The following is a 22,112-nucleotide window of genomic DNA, read 5'->3' on the forward strand; positions in this document are numbered from 1 at the left end:
CGCCTGCGTGCAGCTCGCTGCAAGTAGAATAAAAAAAACAAATCCATTTCTCTGCACACTATATGGTGCTGAGTGCTAAGTGCCTGTGTGATTGAGCCCTAACAAGTTATTACTATGGAATGTGCAGAATGTCAGCCGGCGTGTTTTTATTTTTTATTATAATTGTATTTATTTTTTTACTGTGCTTTTTCCCTTCTTCCTTCCCATCAGAGGTCACATTCACACATGTTTATCAATCTGCACGCCTGTACAAAGGGCCACAGGGGAAGTCTGTTTTCACTCTGATCTGTGCATCAAACCTGCATGAATGTGCACTCCAGAATGCGCATTGGAGCTCCATGCAGTCAGCTGATTGTCATTGATGTCAGCAGGCTGCTTGCACACCCCTGCATGGAACACCTTTACATCTGGGCAGTTGAAGATGACCCATCGCACTTGTGGATCGGTACACCTATCTGAATGAGGCCTAAAAGATTTTTGCTTTTGTCTGTAACTTTGTTACTAAAAACTTGTGTAGGAATTTGTAATATGGTCTTAATAAAATTACCTTTCTAGTTCATTCTGCAAGCAGCTATTATGAGGAGAATAATGACCTACAGCTTTGTGTATATGGTTTGTGTATAGCGCTCCCTAGGAATGTTGTCTCCTGCTCAATTGGTTCATTGCTGTTCCCAGCAGTGTTCCTGATACAACACTGGGACTGATCACAGTTGATATAGAACACAATCGCCCTCATTTTAAAATCATATTTTGTTGCTTTGCAGCCTGAAATTAAGACACGTTTTTGTTTTATCGAGCTGTATTTACTCATAACATCCAAGCAAAAGATATAACCCTAACATGTCAGCATTTTTTTTTTTTTTTTTTTGTTTTTGTAATTCAAAAACGGTCACAGAGCTGGAAAAAGGATCCACCACCTTGTGCCAGTATTTTGTTGAAACAACATTTTTGCTTTAAAGTAGAACTATTGGCAAAACTTTTTTTGTATCATTTTGGATAGAGCAATGGAGGGTTATAACCTCTGTCAGATTTTTTTTTTTTTCGGTATCTGTGTCCCATTGCAGGGATTTCCCTTCACTTTTTGTCCCATAACCAAACAGGAAGTGAGAGGAAATCCCTGCAAATTAAGGGATTTCCTTTGGGGACCCCCAGGTCACCATTACTAGTATCTCCATTGGAAGATTCCCCCTCTTACTTTTCTGGGGACAACCCAAAATTTGGGGTTTTGTTTTACTTTCACATTCAATGGTAATAGTAAACAGGACAAATAGAGAGGATGAAACTCCCTAACGGGGACACAGACAGCGATAAAAACTAACCTGTGCACTAATCCATCTCCCCTCTATTCAGAACTTTAAAAAAAAAATTCCTTTAGTTATACTTTAATTACAGCCTTTAGACTGAACACAATTCTTCTGCGTTCGGTGGAGGGAAGTTTAACTGCCCCTGAACTCTGCTTCTGTTAAACTTTGATAAAACCTATGTGTTCATGGATGCATAGGCTTTTATTGAGTTGAGTTCAGGGGCTTTAGCAAAAAAACCCCCCCAAAAGCTCCTCAACTCGTGTTTAGGAGCCGCTGTGCTCATGAGGCCTTATTATAGAGATGGCCATTGCTGATTTGTCCTTTTTGAAAATTATTTACTTGGCTGTGGGGTCAATTCAGTGACTGCTATACTTTCTGATGTGCTAACCTGGAACAAGTAGTAAGATCTGGAGTCCCCGCTTTCTGATCTGCTTGTTTGTTGCAGGTCAGCGACTCAGAAAGCATTGGAGGAAGAGTCAGTTGGGCAAGTGGCATTGAGAGAGGAAGGCCAGCAATGGCAGCCCCTGGATCATCTGTCAGCACAACTTTCCTTTAAGGTATAATCAATTCATTTCTAGATCTATTGGCTCCTTGTCTCTAGGATTCCTTGAGCCCTGCTTTATATTTAGCCTGTTGGGAATATTAGTATTTGCTACTGAGGCTTTGAAATCTGTTTGAAATATTGTGTTAATTTTAACCAGCCAGGATTTGTCCGTTTACAGAAACAATTGATTGTTAAAAGTTGTTTTTCACAGCTCCAGATGAACTTCTCTTCACCCTGTGTGTACATCCAATATTCAGCTATTGTGCTGTACTTGTGACTTTTTTTTTTTATTGCCCATCACACAGTAATTAGCAAAATAAGATTTTCTCTGTTCAGCTTTGCTTTCTTCAGAAAGACAAACAGAAACGTTAAAGTAGAAGTTCACCCAAAGCCTAACTAAGGCTACGTTCACACTAGCGTTGTGTGCAGGCAGCAGAGAGGCGTTTGGGAAGCGTTTTTACCACTTCTCAAATGCCTCTGCCAATTCTGCACATTACAGCACATGGTGCTGTTCAACGGGAGCGTTTGCGTCGAGTCAGGAAGCGTTGACGCCTCCTATTCTAGTCTATGGTGCCGCCCCGCAAAGGCCCGGCCGGCCTTTGCGGTGCGGTTGCGACGCTGTTGCGGGGCGTTTGCGGAGTGGTAACACCATTCAAACTGCATTTTAGGCGTTTGTGGGGCGTTTTTAACGCTCGGCAAACGCCTAGCAACTGCCGCTAAAGCGCGCATGCGGCGTTTGCCAAGCGTTAAAAACCGCTCCGCAAATGCCGGACCAACGCTTGCCAAACGCTATAGGGGTGTTTGGCAAGCGTTGGTAAAACAGTCAAGTGTGAACGAGCCCTAACTCTAAACCTCCAGCCACATTCTAAAACTAATCTATCTAGCCATGTAAAGAAGAAATTACTATATACATATCTGTTCTGCTTCCGGTCCGGAGTTGTCAGCGGTGGCTTCAGTGTGTAGGTGTGTGCAGGAGAGGCAGTGGACAACGGAAGCCCCATAGTAAGTCTATGGGTGACATCACTTCCCAGGCATTTCACAGCCGTTGTCAGTTTTCTGCTGCACTCAGCATCTGCCGATAGAGATCAGACAGGATCGGCTTCAGAAAAGGTATGTGTAGCAATTTTTCTTCCTTACAGGGCTAGATAGATTAGTTTTAGAATGTGGCCACGAGAAGGTTTAGAGTTTGTTAGTTTTTGGGTGAACTTCTAAATTGTCCAGTCTAATCATATATTTCCTTCCATGAATGCCAGTTGTACTCCTAAAAGCCCATTCACACTGTTACAGGTTACATGCATTGCTGCGCCTTTGCTAAAGGGCAGCTAACCCGTGGTTTTCAGTCAGGTTAACTGCGCTTCCCCATAGACTTCTATGGGGTCCTGTGGTTTTGGTGCAGAAATGCAGCATGAAGCCTTGTTTGGTGCACTCTGTGGTGCACTTTCTGAAACCACGCAAAAACCGTAGGACATCATAGAAGTTGGTGAGAGAGTGCAGAAAACTGTTGGGTAGCTGCGCTTTGCCCAAAGCATACCGAGGACCGCACTAGTGGGGAGTGAAGCTACTGGAATGGTAACTCCAATTTCATGGGGGGAAAAAAAAATCGTAAATGAAAAAAAAAAATAGTGTCTATATGAAATTGCTACAAAAGGCTTATTGTAATTTAATGTTGTTAAAATTACCTTTTCAAAATGTAGCACTGTAATGATCTGTAAAAATTCAGTGCAGTATGGTAGCCAGCTGTGTACAGAATGCCCCCAGAAATGTCATTTCCTCTTTGGGTGAAGAACTCTACACTAAGATACAAGTCAGGTTTTAGGCATCCGCTGCAACTGAAATGTCAGTTTTGGTGAGATACTCCCTGTGGGTTAATCACTTTTATAAGGATGCAGACACTGCTGCTTTTCTCATTAGAACACTCAACGTGCACCAGATGATTAAAATGAATTAATCACTCCATTCAGAATCACTGTGCACAGGACATGGTCTAATGAAGAGCTATTCCTTCAGAGCAAAAACAGTTAGGAATCTTCAATAATGTTTGTTAGTTAATCTAACCACTTCCCGTCCAGCGTATGTATTTATACATCCTTAACAGGAAGTGGTTATACCAGGATCATAGCTGCAGCCATGATCTTGGTATTGTGATTGGCATTCAGGTAAGTGATCCGAGCAGCTCTACAGCTGTCCAATCACATTTTATAGGGCTCAGAAGTGTGCATGGGCCCTTAAATAATTGTGTTTTTACCAAAAATGACTATTGTTTGCCTATCATGTCCCGTTTGTGTCCATCTTCACCACCATTTGGCTATGTTTCATTCAAAATGGCCAGCTTACAAAATGCATCCTTGAAGGGACTGTATGCAGTCCTGTCAGAAATGCTGACCTTTAAGCAAAGTCATCTACTCTCCTATGAATGGAAAGTTAGTATATTTTCTCTGATAGTATGGAAAATCCCTTCATTTTTATAGGCTTGGCTTGTCGTAGTTCATGCTTGGAGTTGGAACAGAAAATGTAAACAAGTATTTACTTCCAAAACTAAGCTGAAAGTCGAGCAGCTACTGAACCGCTAGATGAGTAGTGCTTCCTACAGGAATTAGTGATTTTTGTGTAAATTGCTACTAGCTGATTGTATACAGCTGTGTTATTGGTTGACTACTGAACAAATATAAAGTAGTACTGTGACCGCATCCTATCTTAGATTGTTGTCGGGTACATAGGTGTCATCAATGCAAAACAGAGGAGATAAGCAGTTGGGTTATCAATGATTGTTACAACTGTGTGTTTTTTGTTTTTTTTTTTCCCCAATCTTGAAACTGATGATACACCCCATTTTTTATTTTTTTTTAGGCTTGGTTTGCACTGCTGCGATATGATTTTGATCTGATTTTCAGTGAGATAATATAGTGCAACTTTGATCAGGTTTGCATATTCTATGGGGCCAAAAACACAAATGTAGTACAGGAACCCTTTTGAAAATCACTCCGTGCTGAGTTGCATCGATGAGAACGGACACCATTGAAAACAATGACATTTCCCTTGCCATGCAATTCTTAATGGTGGCGATGCAGACTTTTGTATCCGTTATTTTTTTGTCGGAATTGTGCAGGATATCTCTTCCCCCCCCCCCCCCCCTCAGTTTTTTCACCTTGGAATATTATAAATGTGGGTTTGTAAATATTATAAATAGCTGTGTTTTTAGAATCCTGCATTTTGTTTTGCATTCAGATAAGTACTGTAATGTATTAAGCATTTTTATATACTAGTAGCCAGCTATTTGTAGATGAGTTATATGTAGATGGTTTGTTTGGTATAATGGTTTTTATCATCCTTGAATGTTGTAAACATACTTTGCCTTTTTAATTCTCCCGTGTAACTCTGGATTTCTGTTAGACATGATCTTTTGACCTGGAACCCCAGCTTGTAGGGGTAGTTTTAAGATCCAGTCAACCTAAAATGAATAGTTCATTGTTTTGCCATAAGTTTTATATGTATATTTTGTAATATTGCATAAAGCCAAAGTTTTTGAGATACATTTTATAGAGAAGATTATTTTAATACCCTAGGCAATAGCTTTAGAGACGGTTTACACACGAGCGGTGCATTTTAGGCGCATTTATTGTGTTAGGTGTGTTACCATTGGATTCTTTATAATATGTATTTTCATGGCCGTGAATAAAGATGCAGCAAGCAGGATTTCTTTTATTGCATGGGTATGAACAGCCTGAACAAATAGGGGGTTATTTGCTAAAACTGCGTGGTGCAAAATCTGGTGCAGCTCTGCATAAAAACCAATCGGTTTCCAAGTTTTATTGTCAAAACTTAATTGAAAAAGCAGACGTTCGAAGCTTTCTCATGTCATAGCATAGAATTTAAAGTGCTTTTGTAAAGTGTTTTAAATTAAAAAAAAAAGTAAATAACAAACATGTTATACCTACTTGTGATACCTTTGCACAGAGCAGCCCTGAACCTACTTTTCTCGGGTTACCTACCGGCACTCTGGGATGCTTCTTCTTGGTGCGCCATCATAGGAAGCCACTTCCCGCTCACAGGATTTGATTTACAGCAGCAGGAGCCTTTGGGAAGAGAGAGTGGAGAGAGCCACTGGGCACAGCGCTGGATCGAGATTGGGCTCAGGTGATGAGGTAATATACATAAATTGACATTTTTTACCTTAATGCAGGGAATGCATTATTGTAAAAAAAATCTCCAGCCTTTACAACCACTTTAAAAAAAGCTAGTTCTGAACAGCTGTAATTTTGAGAAAGCAAATGATTCAACATTTTATACTTTTACCTCCCTACTCTGGAATAAATCCTGACATCTTGATAGTTGTGAATGGGTTGATATATTAATGTATATTTCACAGTTCTTCATACATACATTTAGTTGTGGAGAACTGGCAGCTGTACTGTAGTCCAAGACCATAATCCAAATGGAAAGTAGTTTACACAAACACTGAAGGCTTTTTAGAAGGCCAAACATAGCAGCAATGATGAAGCAGTAGCTGCATGGTTCAAGGAAAGACCTGGTTTCTTCTTACACAAGCACTGCTGCATCAGCACCTAGAACATCAGTAAGAAGCTGCATGATGGCATTCTTTTTGCTTTGTTATGGAACCCTGCAACACCGGAAACCTTCTGATCTTGAGTAAGATGGCTAACTGGTATTTATGGCTCTAGCTAGTAAAGGCAATTAATTGGACAGGTTTGTGGCTTCCTTGCCTGCAATTACAGGGACATCTGCAGACAAGCTGAATGTATATTTTGCACAGCTTCCATTGCCCTGGATCTATGATGGCAGCCCTAAAATTAATGGAATAGTAATTTGTTATAAAGTGTTGTTGTGTTTTTTTTTTCTTGTTTTTTTTTTAGTACTTTTCTTAGGGATGCACTGATATCGGTATTGGTTCCGATACCAAGTATTTTCACGGGTACTCGTGAAAATGCTCATGATACCCAAAACCAATACTTTGCAGTGCGGTTTGTGTCAGTGCAAAATGAGTGGGCGTAAATCCCACTGCAAAGAATGGCTTGAGATTTGAACAGGAATGCAATTTGATTCCTTTCTGAATTGCATGCAGTCCTGCACCGATCCTGTGAGAATCCAAGCTGAAACCACTGAGAAGCCTGGGTTCATACAGGAGTAGTGGGGGAAACCACATGCAATTTGGACAGGAATCGCACCACATTCCTGCTTAAATCGCATGTCATTCTTTGCAGTGCACTTTGCGCCTATTCTTTTTGAATGGACGCAAATTGCACCTCAAAATATTGGTACTCTGTATCGTTGGGTACTTGATCGAAAGTATCGGTTGTCGTGCTCGCCGATAAAGTGAGGATATCTGTGCATCTCTAATTTTTGTTATTCTCAGATATAGTATCTACAACCTGCACTTCCTTGAATAAATTATTGTACTGAATGTGAAGGGTGACTTCTAAGATGTTTATCTTTGCATTGAACAAGGCAATTTTTGTACCAAAAACTGATAGAGGTTACAATTGGGCCCTCTTCTTGCTGGGCATAGTGTGATCCTGATGACTGGAATGTATGCTGCTTATTGATGTGCATGATTTCCAGCTGCAGAGGAAGCAGTGTAACTCAAGGGTCAAATTCTGCAAACACACCTCGGATTGCAGGAGAAACGCCACACGTGGGCACCTTTCTGCATTTGATGGCTATCTGAGCAGATTTTTATGGTATGTATTTTTTCCACAATGAGAAGTTTTTCATCTTAAAGCGGGGACTCCAAACTTTCTAAACAAAGGGCCAGTTTACTGCCCATCACACTTTAGGGGAGCTGGACACTCATTCGGAGTAAACAGTGCCCCATCTTTGATATTAGGAGAAGGAATAGTGCCCTATTTTTGGTGTCGGTGGTAGGAATTATATTAGGCCCTCATGCACACTGGATGTTTTTACAGCGGCTGTTTTTGGCTTTTGATGGTTTTTCCTACAGCCAGTAAACTCCCCAGCATGTTATCCTATGTGAAACAAAAAGTGCAGCGCTGAAATATAACAAAATAAAGAAAGAAATAGTCTGTGATAATAAATTATTTCATATGACCGAATCCCAGGGATAGCTGGTTGAAACAGGAGCCAATGGAAAAAATGCGCACTCACAGGACGCGCATGGATAATGCGCATATGATTATATCCACTGGAATCTTTATGGTAGATGAAAAAGGTGAACTTCCATCTATAGATCACTCAGCCTGGGAGAATGTGTATAGTATGTCCGGAGGCCCCCTTCAGGATGATATGGTGCTCAGCCAGGATCCAAAGCTTCGTCCCTCTGGTGGTAATGAATCAAACTACAGGTGTCCTGAAAATTGATTTAGCTCCAAAAAGGAGCCAAAAAACAGATGCCCATAGTGTAGTATGCAAGATAAATTTATTAACAAAAATCGGTGATAGATACAGGGTAGTATAAAGCTGTGTTCACTATGTATTATTATGCAGAGTATGCAGCAGTGATACTGACCCCAAATAAAAATGGCCGCCGGGCTGTCTCGTGGCTCCAGGCGGGCAATGACGTCATGCTCTGTCGGTTCCTCCTAAGGCCTTTCGTTCGGTGAGTGCGCATTTTTTCCATTGGCTCCTGTTTCAACCAGCTATCTCTGGGATTCGGTCATATGAAATAATTTATTATCACAGACTATTTCTTTCTTTATTTTGTTATATTTCAGCACTGCACTTTTTGTTTCACTTGTCACTTTATAGGTATACTGCGATTACCTTTGGTGCATTAGCTGCTTATATAAGAGCGCTTACTTTTTTACATTTTATTTGATGTTATCCTGTGTGTCCATGCACACATAGACTGTAATCAACGTTTTCTGGCTGGAAAAACCACCCAGAACTAGTGGGTTTCTAGAGGAGTTTTTTAACTATAAAAACGCTCTAACGCTGAAAAATGCGATAAATCGTGGCAAACCAGTGGTTTTTTACTTCTTTTTTTTTTTGGTCTAAAAAACACGGCAAAATGCCGCTAAGCACTAATACAAAAACACTAAAAACCGCTGAAAAACATGTTTTTATCGTGACTTATCACAGCTAACATTACCAGAGTTCTTAAAATGCCCAGTGTGCATGGAGCCTGATTGTTGGTGTCAGTGGGAAGAGGTGTCTTGTATCAGTGGGAGGAATATTGCCCCAAGGGCTGTACAAAGATAAGCAAAGAGCCACATCTGGCCCCCTAGACGCAGTTTGGAGGCCACTGCATAGTGGAGAATGGAGTGTATACATACATATACTAGAGCCATTGATCAGCTAAGAAAGGGTCATTTTAGGCCCCCTCATCTGATAATTGGCTTATGTATGACTCTACTAACTACTGTTGAGGACTGAAAAATATTAGGTCATATAACTGTCAGGATGAAAAAGAAATTGTGTAAGAATGACATCAGTGTGTCTGCAACTTCTGTTGTCCACATCTGAGTAAAAGTGTCTGGTGGTGTAATCTGCCCATATCAGCCAAAGACCACCCACTCTAAATGCGGATTAAAACATTTGGCCATAATACATTGCTTGTAAACACACATCTGGAAAGCATTGTGTTCAGGCATTTAGACCTTTAGAAGGGGTCTCTTGGTTAACCACTTGAGTTGCGGGGCCTTTTTTTTTTCCCTATAACACTCTGAGCCCAGAGCATCTTTCAAACTTTTTCCAATGCCTTCGTTTTGAACATTTGGGGGGAATAATAAAAAGTGGTACATATAATCATTATGAGCATGAAGTACAATAGAAGGAAAAAAAATCGATTTTATTTACCTTGTTTGCAACATATAAGTTAAAAAAAAAATCCCTAAAGAAGTTTTGGCTGGAAGCTAGATGATTTATCCTCAGTCTTTAACAAGTCTTTCTTCCTCTCTGAGAGACACATAACTCATAATGTTGTCCAGGTCTGGCTTAACATTTCATTCCATTATTTTGGCATTTTCCAATGATTTACATAATCCATAGACTCTGGCTTTTTCCTCAATGTGTTTCATGAACATTTACTTCTTCAGGACTATGTCAGAAAATGTAATATTACACACTTAGAATCTACTGAATATAGGGAGGACAGCACTGAAGTCATTGTTTGTGAAGCCCTCAATCAATATTGAAATTGGTATCTGAGACAAACGTCTCACCTGGAGTGCAGGCAGACTGCCTTTAAATTTTTAATTTTCTAAGCTGTATAGGAAAAATGAATGATCATAGCTGATTGGTTGTGCAATAGCACCAGTTGAGACAGAACTTCTCACACACTTTGGATTATTTTCTGTGATTCCACCTTTCAGGTTTTCTAGTCTACCCAAACCTACCATACATCATTTTTCTTGGGGCTTTAATTTGAGCAGATTTGGATACATATAGTTTTAATTGGGAATAAAAGATGGGAAATTTTAAAGAAAAATTGGTTTCCTGTATTTTTTCCCAGCACAACTTTTAACCTGATTGGTGCAACCTCAGATATGTACCTTTTTAAAATATAACTGTCCAAACCTGCTGATTAAAGGATATGGTAGAAGTATGACCTTTTTTTTTAACATAATGAATGATAAAGTTCAAAGTGAAGATTTGCATTTTTTACTGCAGGAGAGCTTTATTCCTGTTTGCATTGCATGCCGTTGGCAGTCATGGATTATTGATTTTAGCAAAGTGCTGGTTGTAGCTTTAACTAAGTATCTAGCAGGCATTTAGTAGTCTTCTGCACTGCTGGAGATTGAAAAGTGGCTGCTAAATGCTTTGTTGTACACTACAACCAACACTTCTAATTAAGATTTACATTTCACACTCCCCAGTCTGGAGCTGAAGGGTGCTTTAAGGACTTCTGTAAAGCTACGTTCTAAATGCTTTTTGAACGCTTGTTGATTGTCATCTCTAGGCTAGCTTAGATTTGAAATGGGCAATTAGCTACTAGAGCCAGGGCCCTTTTTCAGTTTGCCTCTAAATATTGCTGAAATTGCAAATTATTACAAAGTACTCTCCAACATTAAAGTCCAACTCCAGGAATGGGCTGGCTCTGTACAGCAATGGGTAAATGGTTGTTTCTATCTAGGGAAAAAGGGAATAGCATTTTAACTTTAATGCTCTGCTCCCCCAGTAGGTGGCGCTCCCCATGCTCCAGCAGAAGACTGTTCCTCACTTGTCTGCACTGTTCTTCTATCCAATACAGAGCTATGGATTCTGTATCATTCTTGACAGATATCAGAGTGGCTCCGGTAAGTGCAGGGGAAAGAAGCTGCAGGGATAAAACTATTTTCCTAATTCCCTAGCCAGAAACAAGCATTAACCCTTGCAGTATGGGCACAGACTCACTTCACTGTTCCTGTAGTTTAGCTTTTAAACTGCCATCAATGTTTTAAAATCTGTCAGTTTCAGTTCCTAAAGGCAACGCCTGAACTTTACTCTCCTCCATTTGTTATATTTGGTGCTCATTGGGTGGAAAGGGGAGGGTACAAATCTACACTGGGTTCCTCTAATTATACTAGTTGGCACCGCATGCTTCACTAATCCCCATCAGGGATGTGGCTTTGAGTTTGAGGTTCATTCCACTACATCCACTGCATACTACAAAAGATTGTTGAACTTTTGAAAAGACATAGTTTAAAAACATGATTGCATTTCCACACCTGCTTGCCATTCCACAAATATGAATATTTTTTTTTAACAAAAATGTTAAGGGTAAGCTTTGCATATTTGTCATTATACGCTGAGAAATATAATTTCTTGGTTACAAAATTAGTGATCTTGCATAAAATTAAAAAATAAATGAAAGGAAAATGTCAGGATAAATGTTAATAACGTATCAATGCAAAAAAGAAATATTAGTGAAAAGGGAAATGGAAGTCGTGTCACCAGCGGTGTTCTGTAAAATTCTATATCTCAACCTTGGGAGTTATAATCATGCAGCCTTACCTCTCCGAGAATTCAATTTGATATGATGGATTTGGTGTTCTTCCAGTGAGAGGAAAAGTGTTGGGCAGTAGGGCCCCATAGAGGCCATCCGTTCTCCAACCTGATCACAGTGTAGAACAGACTGTGACATACAGAAACTGTCATGTACTATAGTCCTGACAGCAGCATCATTACAAGAAAAGAAACAAAAGGCTTTGTTAATGAACAGTTTTGCCCTCCAGCAGTGCTGGCAGAGTGTTATCACTTCTGAGCTGAGACAAGGTAGCCTCCATGGTAGCCTGACAATGTGACACTGGACTGACAGGCCTGTTCTAAGGGCCCTTTCACACACCGGCCTTCCGAATCAACCAGCAGGGGAATCGTGAACAGATTTATTTATTTATTTTTTTGCCACAGCTTAAAGCTGGCCATACAGTATGCAATCTTATTGTACAATTTTTCTTTAGATTTACTAGTAACCATATAATATGAGGTCACACTTGAACAACACTTTCAATTTGTATCCAATCAGGCAGGTCCTTGCACTACATGGTTGAAGGTAAATCTAAAAAGAAAGTGCATAAGAAAATTATATAATTTATGGTCAGCCTAACTAATCCATGTTCTGTGTTCAGGTGGATATAAAGGACCACATGTTTGCGTTCATCTGCCTGCCCATAGACTAAACTTGAAGTGCTTTTCAGATCCACCTGAAAAGAATTACAGGCAGACCTTATTGGTTCACCAGTGTGAAAGGACCCTAAAAGACAGTACAGATGAATAACGGAACACACGTCTATGCCTGATAGGCAAGGCTGTACAATTGTAACAACTCAGTGTATGTACAGCCAAAACATATTTGCTAACTGTATCATTGGGGAAGTTTCCCCCCACTTCCTGTCCCAGGGATGCAGTAGGAAGTGGATATTTCCTAAAGTGAGGGGAATTCTCTTCTTAGACAGCTGTCCCCTGGACAGGTTCCCTATTAGATTTCCTCTTATGTTTTTACAACGTAAAATTTTTTGTATTCCCCTCGACTTTTGATTTTGGTGACAATTGGGTGGACTGACAACTCGTGGGGCCCCCAGGCAATAGGGGATCATGGGGCCCCTGTGTCTTTGCCCAAACTCAAACAAGCCTATGAAAAAGGTACCAGAGGCATCTCATGGGGCCCCCTACTTACCCTGGGCCCTTGGGCAGTGCCCAAGTTTCCAAATGGTCAGTCTGCCCCTGGTGACAATAGACACCAGTACAAATAGAAGGGGTAAATCTATCCAGTAGGGATTTTATCAGCAATAAAAGCTTGAGAAAAGGTTAAACCTTCCCCCACTTAATCCAAAATTAAAAGGTTTTCCCTATAGATACACTTTAAGGGGCATAAAGCAGTAAAGGTGACTTTCAGCAAACATTTGCTGGTGGGGAATTAATTGAAATTTTAACACACATGCACCAGGAAGATTCACCTGCAATGGTTGGTGAATGTCCAATTCTTTGGTTTATAAATATACCGAAGACTGAAGATTCAGATTCTAAGAAATACTAGTTCTTGACTAGTGTGTTTTTTAGGAAAATCGTTTAACACACACAGCAGAAGTACATAATATGGGAACAGAATGAGGATTTGTAATTCTGCTCAGCCAGTCTTGTGTTCCAGCCACTTTTTGCAGACATTACGGCTCATTCCTCAACCTCTTCTGTAGCAGGAGCATTAGTTAAAGTAGAAGAAAATGCTAAATCATAAATCTACTCTAAAATGTTGCCCCCCCATTGTACCACATACATTTTAGCATAAATTGCACTGTAAAAATTTTTTTTCCCCCAAGTGTGCTCATGCATGTCGCATAACCACAGAGCTCTGGCTTCTCTGTGTAAGGGCCTGTTAACATCCGTGCACTGCAAAATGCAATATGTTTGTTAGCACTTTTTTAATGTGTTGTGTTAAAATTTAATACGATGCATAATGCGTTTTGCATGCTTTTTTTCATCCTTGGTCACTTGGGAAAAATTAACAAGTGACTAAAAAATGTGCAGTCCATTTTTGATGTGCTTCTATAGACTTCAGTGGAAGGTGTGGTGTTTTTTTTTTTTCTCCCCCCCCCCCCCCCCCAAACAGATACAAGAAGCAGGACTTTAACCACTTCAATACCGGACATTTTTGCCCAGGCCAGTTTTTAGGTTTCAGCATTCTCACAGTTTGAATGACAATTGTGCAGTCATGCAACACTGTACCCAAACAAAAATTTTATCATTTTGTTCACACAACTAGAGCTTTTTTTTTGGTGGTATTTAATCACCAATAGGGTTTTTAATTTTTGCTAAATTACCAAAAAAAACCCCGAAAATTGTGGAAAAAAAAGCCCAAAACACGTTTCTTTGTTTCGGTTATAAAGGTTTGCAAATAAATAATTGTTCTTCATAAATTTAGGCCAAAATGTATTCTGCTACATTTCTTTGGTGAAAATAACCCAAATCGGTGTTTATTATTTAGTCTGTAGGAAAGTTATAGAGTTCACAAACTATGGGATATCTGGCAATCAGTACTTCAGGATTGATCAATTTTCTAATTTCTTGAGGCCCAAAAATGTCAGAACAGTACAGATATATCACAAATGACCCCTTTTTGCAAAGTAGACAGTCCAATGTATTTCATAAGAGGCGTGGCTAGTTTTTTGAAGTTGTAATTTTTCTTGTCATTTTTCGGAAAATGAAGAAATTAAAAAAAAAATTATTTTCACAATTTTTGTTTTTACATACTGTCACCAGTGCAGTACAGCATCATCATATAACTGGTTTGGCAGTGATCAGGGACACTGGTGACAGAATGGAAAAAAAAAATTGATCTCTTTTTTTCAATTTTTTTTTTTTTTCTCTTCTTTTTTTTTAAGATTTTTTTTTTTTCAGATGACACTATGACCAATTTGCTTATAGCAAATCATTTCTTTGCTATAAGCAAGCATTTAACTGAATGAAATCGATTCATTCAGCTTTTTGAGTTGTGATTGGCCACGACTAATCACATGACACAGATGGGCTGTGACTGACTCAGCCAGTGCATGTGATCACTGTGACAATTCACAGCTAGACACACTTGTATACAATGGATGGCATGAAAGGAAGCCATCCATTGTATACAACTGTCATGTGACCTGCTGTGATTGGTCACAGCAGGTCACATGGTGCTGGCAATGGGGCCCTTACACAGATCTGTTAGCGGCCGCGTCCAAGGTACACAGCCGGTGACAGATCTTGCCACAGCGTGGCCCTGCGCGCACGCACAGAGCGCAATCCGGGAAGGACCTCATATGACACCCTACCGGAGGGACGAGAGGCTCTCCCTGCTGTTATTTTACTATAGGCTGGGCAGGAAGCAGTTAAAAAAGCAAAAAAATATAGTGCGTTTTTGATGTGCTGGAAAAGTGTATTTTAGTATGGCAAAAGTACACAGGTTTGAATAGGGCTTAATGCAGAAAGCTGACAGTGGAGATGAATTTGCAGGTAGAACAGGGACATCATCTGTCAGCATCCACTATTGTGAATGTTTTCTGAGGGGAAGGGAGGTCCTCCCACCAGTCATCACATCTACATTGAGGTGCCAGAGCATTGTGGCCATGTGACCAGATGGGAAAACCTGAAAAAAGAAATTTGCAGTGCAATTTATGCTAAAATGTATGACATTTAATGGGAAGGCAACAATTTAAAGTAGATTTTATTGTTCATCCTTTCCTTCTAATTTTGAAAACCTGTTTAAAGGGGAACTACAGCCAAAGCTTTTTTACTTCTGCTGTCAACTATCATCACAGAGCCGGTGCAGACTTGGAAAAGTTCCCACCCAGTTGCCTGAACCAACAGCTGGCTCAGACTCTTAGTGATCCGCCAAAAGCCTAAGCCAGCCGCTCCCGCTTCCTCCACAGCCCAGCACTCCAGTGAGAGCTGGAGGGGCAGAGCAGAGAGCTGGAAACTGATCATTGTGGCTCTCTGCTCAAAGTGGAGGGAAGAACTGAGCAGTCAGTGCTGTTTAATCACTCAGTTATCAGTGCAGAGCTGGGGGTGGAGAGGCAGGGAGGGGGCAGGGCAGTTGCAGCCACCTAGGTGAGTATAATTTTTTTTTGTAAAGCCCATACTTCTCTTTTAAATCACCCCTCCCAGCCTAATTATTGAGTCACTAGGCAGCTACAATAATTAAACGTTACAGAGGATTTCTTTGTTCAAAGCAAATACACTTTTGCAAACTGCTACTGAATATTTTTGCAGGCGACCAACATCCTCCACTGATGGTGTCATTGGTTGTTAGGACCCTGGCAGCTAGAAAGTTGTAATGGTGCACAATGAAAATCCTATGGCTTTGTGGTAACGTAAAGGCAGGCTTGATCCACCTGTTGTCTTGTATACAATTTGTAGGCATTTTGCCAAGGCATCCCTGAAGAAACTTCAAGGCCCCCAGGTTGAAAAAGGCTGGACTAGCCAATATAACTTGCTGCTTGCTTAGCATGTGAATTTTTAGGAGGTTTTAGTGTCCTTGTTTGATAGTAATAGTAGTAATGCCATGTTTAGGTTTCTTGTGCATTCTGGGCTGATCTTCACCTCCAACTTATAACTTTGCCCCAGCCTTTTTTAAAGTCTTTTATACTTTTTATATGTTAACGTTACATTTCTCCAGATTTAAATACACAGGCTGAAGGGATTGCTTTGGTACTAGTTGTGCTTCAGCTGGTGGTATACAATATATACTCCGAAGTGTACACTAGTCCAGTGACCCTTATAAATAGGTGTTATACACAGTGCACTGTGCTGGTTTACCAATACTAATATTTCAGAATGTGTCAGTAGCACCATTAGCGGACACATTAACTAACTGGAATTAAAATGAACTACATAACCTACAAGAAATTGTCTAGCCAGCTCTTCGCCAGTTGAGTGATTGATTCTGGGAATTAACCTGATTGCCATTTCTGGTGCCTGACAGGGGGCTAAGTTGGCAGCTGTCTCACTGGGATTTGTTTTGCTTTGCTGTTGATAATCACCACTTAAAGCTGTATGAATGGGATAAACTTGAGCATTGTATTTTTTGTTTGTTTTTTATTCTACCTTGCTAATTTTGTACATGGAAAAACAAGCAACCCTACATTTCCAGTTCTCAATGATCCTCTAATCAATCTATGTGCAAAGTGCAGTAACCATCGCAACCAATATCATCACTTTGCTTATTTAACTCCAATAGGATCTGAATGGTTGCGAACTATTACCCACTGTGTACGTTATACTTTTCACTAACTTTAATGGGCCCAGTTTGTTTAATATCAAATATTCTAAACCACTTTAACATGTAAAACCCAATAGATGTGAAATGGCCTATAGGACAAGTGTGGGATATTCAGGTATGGAGCATTCTGCTGCCTATGTTCTGTATTTGCTATTTCATGCAGTGATGTGGGAATAAACAAATAGCTGGAATAGAAATGTATTAATGATCTCTTTTTGGGCTTTTCAAAGGTTTGATTACAGGATGGGCACTATCGCTTTTATACAAGCTTTTCTCCGCCATTTTCTTCCTGAAGGAACCCTTGTTACAAATTTCCTGTCTCGGGAAACCCTTACAATATTTACTTTTATGTTCAACTCCTAGTACATTTTGTGTGATGGTCACTAGAAAGAATGCCGCTTAGATTTGTGGTCATTGCTTATGGATAGCTTAAAGAATATGTAAATCCTCACAAAAACATTTGTGTATAGATATGAAAACATTTATAAATACCCTTCTTTTTTTTTTTCATATTGAATGGGACAACATAGCAATTTATCTAGAATATAACCCACTATTTGATATAAATATGATTTGTAACATACTTCTCAGTAGACCTACATCTGCATCATCATTAATTTGCTTCTTTATAAATACATGTTGATGTATCTTGCATTGAAGTTTCATACTTTAAGTCTAGGATTTACAGCAATTTGTAAAATGCATTTGGTGTGTTAGCGCAGTGACTCCTCTGTGTGTTAGTTTTCAAATACTTAATGCTGTACTTGCAGTTCCCTTGTGATGAGTTTTGGGTTGGAGATTCTGCTGGCGATTCTGTAATCCGTTTCAGTACGGATTAGTTATAATGTTATTCTATCCTGTCTTTGTTAATTTGCTAGTCCTGTGCTCAATACCATATGGAGGAGCCAGAACAATGGAATTATGTTCCATACTTCTCCAGGACAGAACCTGTGTTTATGTTGCACGTCTTAAATCTATTTATCTTTAGTAAAGCAAGACAACCATAATGCTCTCCAAAGATTCTTTATAGCACAATCTGTAAACATGCGCCCATAGCACAATCTGTAAACAAGCTCCCCTACCATTTTAAGTTTTTGGTTGTTTTTGGAATTACTATATGCTCAAATATATTAGTTAAAATATATCTAAAGCAGTCAAAACCTTTTTTTTTTTTTTTTTGGCTGGAGTGGCGAATGGCTAACCATTTTTTCAGACCAGGCCTATTCTGACACCTTTCTCTCACATATGTAAAAATCATCACATAATTTAAGCAGAAGCCCTAGAGAATAAAATGGTGGGTGTTACAATTTGTCACATGATATTTGTGCAGAGGTTTTTTAAACACACTACACACTAATGAATTTTAGTGCACACAAACACAATAACACAATAGAGTACCCAATTTTTGGTAAAATATGAAGGATGTTATGCTGATACCAAACCTGTAACACTTTAAAATTGTGCACACCCATGGAACAGTGACAAACTACGTACATGAAATTATCCACAGGTGATGCTTTAAAGTATAAATTCACATTTCTAAAAAACAATTTAAAAATGCACATAATTTTGCAGGTACAAAAATGTGCAATTATTGTATGTATATATATATGCCGATATGCAGGTGCAATGCTTTCTAGGCTCCAAGTAAAAATAAATATATATATTTATTTATTTTTACTTGGAGCTAGAAAGCATTGCACCTGCATATCGGCAGATCGCAGGGTGCCTTGCAGGACTCCTGCAGACTTGTCAGTATATCTATCTGCTCATACCTGCAGGCAGATACACACTGGCAGGAAGAGAGAATGAACTATTACAGTGCTCAAAAGCGCTGTGGTAGTTCATTGAGACGACAGGCCGACAGTCGCTAAGGTCACAGAAGTCTGAATAAATGACGCAGCCAGGAGAGTGGAGCCACAATGTTTTTAACCAGTTCCCGCCTGGCTGCCTTTGTTTTATTGGCCAGGCAGGAACTGGTTTTAAGCAGCTCGTCCCTCCGGGTGGACGCCATATGGAGTCCTTTCAAGCATGCGCAGTTTGCCTGCCCGCAAGGCCGCTCTGCGGCGCGATCTGTCACCGGCCGTGTACCTAGGACAAAGTAATTCTTTGCTGTAAGCAAATTATGTAAAAAAAAAAAAATACTGATCACTTCCCCAAAGTAGTACAGTGTTGTTATGGTAACATTATACTACTTTGGTCATAGTCCAATATGAAAAAAAAATCTTAAGGAGAAAAAAATGTAATAAAAAATTAAAACTAAGAAAAAAAAATTTGGTTTTTTTTCTCATACTGTCACCATTCAGTGTCCCTGATCATTGTCATGCCAGTTATATGATGAAGCTGTACTGCACTGGTGACAGTATGTAAAAATAAAATGGTGAAAATAATTTTTTTCATTTTTTCATTTTCCAAAAAACTATGACAAAATGACAACTTCAAAAAACTCGCCATGCCTCTTTATGAAGTACGTCAGACTGTCTACTTTGCAAAAAGGGGTCATTTGGGGGATATCTGTACTGTTCTGACATTCTTGGACCTCAAGAAATTAGATTGGCCGTCAGTACTTCAGGATTGATCAATATTCAGATCTATACCATAGTTTGTGAACTCTATAACTTTCCTACAAACTAAAAAATACATCCTAATTTGGGGTATTTTCACCAAAGACATGTAGCAGAATACATCTTGGCCTAAATTTATGAAGAACAATTATTTATTTGTAAACTTTTATAACAGAAACAAAGAAAAATGTGTTTTTGTTTTTTTTTGTTTTTTTAATTTTTGGTCTTTTTTTGTTAATTTAGCAAAAAATAAAAACCCCAGTGTTGCTTAAATACCACCAAAAGAAAGCTCTAGTTGTGTGAAGAAAATGATAACATTTTAGTTTGGGTACAATGTTGTATGACCGCACAATTGTCATTCAAATTGTGAGAGCGCTGAAACCTGAAACATGGCCTGGGCAGGAAGGGGGTAAAAGTTTCCGGTATGGAAGCGGTTAAATAGTGACAGCTAGTGGGTGGAGAAGATCCCCTGCTAGCTGTCACTAGATGTAGTGGAGCAGCTCCGGAAGTGAGAACACCTTACATGTTCTACCCTAAAACAGAAAACCTGTTCCCAAAGACAAACATCCTTTAAAAGCCTTTACAGGTTATCACTTTAGATTTACACATGCGGTCTGGTGCTAGAATTATTGTTCTTGATCTGACGTTCGCAGTGCTACCTCACATGTGTGGTGTGATTTCTGTTTACATATGCGTGCATTTTCCTTTGTTCATGAGCACGGGGGAAGGGGGCACTTAAAAACATTTTAATTTTATTTCTTCTTTTTTTGGGCTTCAATTTGTTAGTGTGTTTTTTAAATCTGCTAGTACATCAAACACTCCCCTTCCCCCAGATTAACAATGCTGCTTTCCAAACATACCTCATCCAGAGTGGGCACACTCTAATACAGGAGGTGTGTTACTGACCAGATCACCAGGTGAAAACAGCGGGGAAAAGCCTAACAGAAGAAAACAAATGCAGTGACCACATCTAATGATTTGTAAGCTGCAGTATATTCCTTTTTGGTTTTGGGATTATTACTGCTTGTCCTTGTTGTTGGCATGTTTCTCGTTGGGGAGATTTTGTTTTCACTTTTTGTCTCGTATAGAACACAGTGAGAGAAAAGCTCTCTTTAAGTGATGGAAATGACATTTTGGACAGTCGGCACTGCCACAGAATGATTTCCTCTCTATTCCTGTTTTGGTGATTTGGATTTTCTCAATCTTTCAATCCCAGTGAACATGATAAAGGTTTTGACCCCTCACCACTCTATCCAAAAAGAAAAAAAGGCTTTGGTTACACTCCTTGCTAGCAGATGAAAATAATTACCTGAGTGCATGCGAGGTTGCTTTTTCATGTAAACTAACCTTTGGCCTCCTTCTGGGCCTCCATATTGGTAGTTGTAATGTTATGAGTACCAATATGGAGGCTCCTGAAAGTGTGTATAAATTTTTGTTATTTAAAATCAGAAAAATGCTAGTGCTACCGAAGGGGGGGAAAAAAGCACTCCTCCAGTAATTGGCCTCTTATGATGAAGTCCACCACAGCAGTCACATGGTCTTTTGTGGCTATATTTGAAGTGACAGTTAATCTTTTTTGTATCATTTTTTTGCTAATCCAAATGTTAAATCTGAATAGCCCACATAAACCTGCTATGGCCCAGCGCAGGCAAAACATGTCTCCCTTAATTTGCCACATTTTTTTTAGGTCTTTTTCTTTTCACCACTGTTTTTTTTTAACTATTGTGAGTGTTCCTTTTAAGTATCTATTCTGCCAAGCAGTGTGGTTCAGATTGTTACAATACAATTAGCAGGAGCAGATGGCCTTCAATCCACTTGGAAAGCTTTCAGCCTGGTTCACGAAGTTTGAAGGCCATAGGTTTGGCTTGTTTGTTTAATCATATATTCCATCTGTTGGAGAGAGCAGAAACTTCCCCACAAACACTTCTGTTAATGCTGAACTTTATTGAATTTCCCTTGGGTTTTAAATAGTTTCTTCTAGTGTATTTACAAACATTCTCACAGTGGGACAAAATACATTCTGCACTGGCTATGAAATCCTGCACTATTCCATTTGATCAGCATGCACCTTTTCCTAGTTATCTGCTGGACTTTAATCCTTAGGAAAACAAAACAAAGGTTACATTAGCCTGCACAGGACCAGTTTTAATGATCTGTATTACAAATAACGCTGCAGTACTTAGCAGTTTTAAACTGTATATCCAGAAAACCTTTTTGTATAGAGTTTATATTGTACTTCTGATGTGTACATAAATATTGTATTATAGAAGGCAAGAGCAAGGGAGCAGTTGGCCTTTATGCGCATTTAGAACTCATCTTTGACCTCTAATAGAAAAAATGTATAGCAAGAGGGTTTTCTATAGCTCTTGACATGACAATATTCCTAAATTGAAAATCTAATAGTGGCGGCACAGTGGCTTAGTGGTTAGCACATCTGCCTTGCAGTAAGAGGGTCATGGGTTCCATTCCCAACCATGGCGCCTCCTGCATGGAGTTTGCATGTTCTCCCTGTGCTTGCGTGGGTTTCCTTCGGGTGCTCCGGTTTCCTCCCACAC

At 39.5% G+C, this 22,112-nt stretch overlaps 1 protein-coding gene across 5 annotated transcripts in view; it reads left to right on the plus strand.

Moving 5' to 3' along the window:
* ZNF516 (zinc finger protein 516) overlaps positions 1-22,112 on the plus strand; it is a 161,642-nt gene that overhangs the window by 58,951 nt on the left and 80,579 nt on the right. For 3 of the 5 annotated variants that reach the window (XM_089682367.1, XM_089682365.1, XM_089682369.1), the window contains exon 2: positions 1,750-1,861. The exons of the other annotated variants lie outside the window; for them this stretch is intronic. The gene's annotated coding sequence lies outside the window, so the exon portion shown is untranslated. The remainder of the gene's footprint in view (positions 1-1,749; positions 1,862-22,112) is intronic. 5 annotated transcript variants of the gene reach the window in all.

The sequence above is a fragment of the Staurois parvus genome, unplaced genomic scaffold, assembly GCF_062004578.1.
Source record: "Staurois parvus isolate SC_StPar_1 unplaced genomic scaffold, SC_StPar_1.0 ptg000287l, whole genome shotgun sequence".
NCBI classification, from domain to species: Eukaryota; Metazoa; Chordata; class Amphibia; order Anura; family Ranidae; genus Staurois; species Staurois parvus.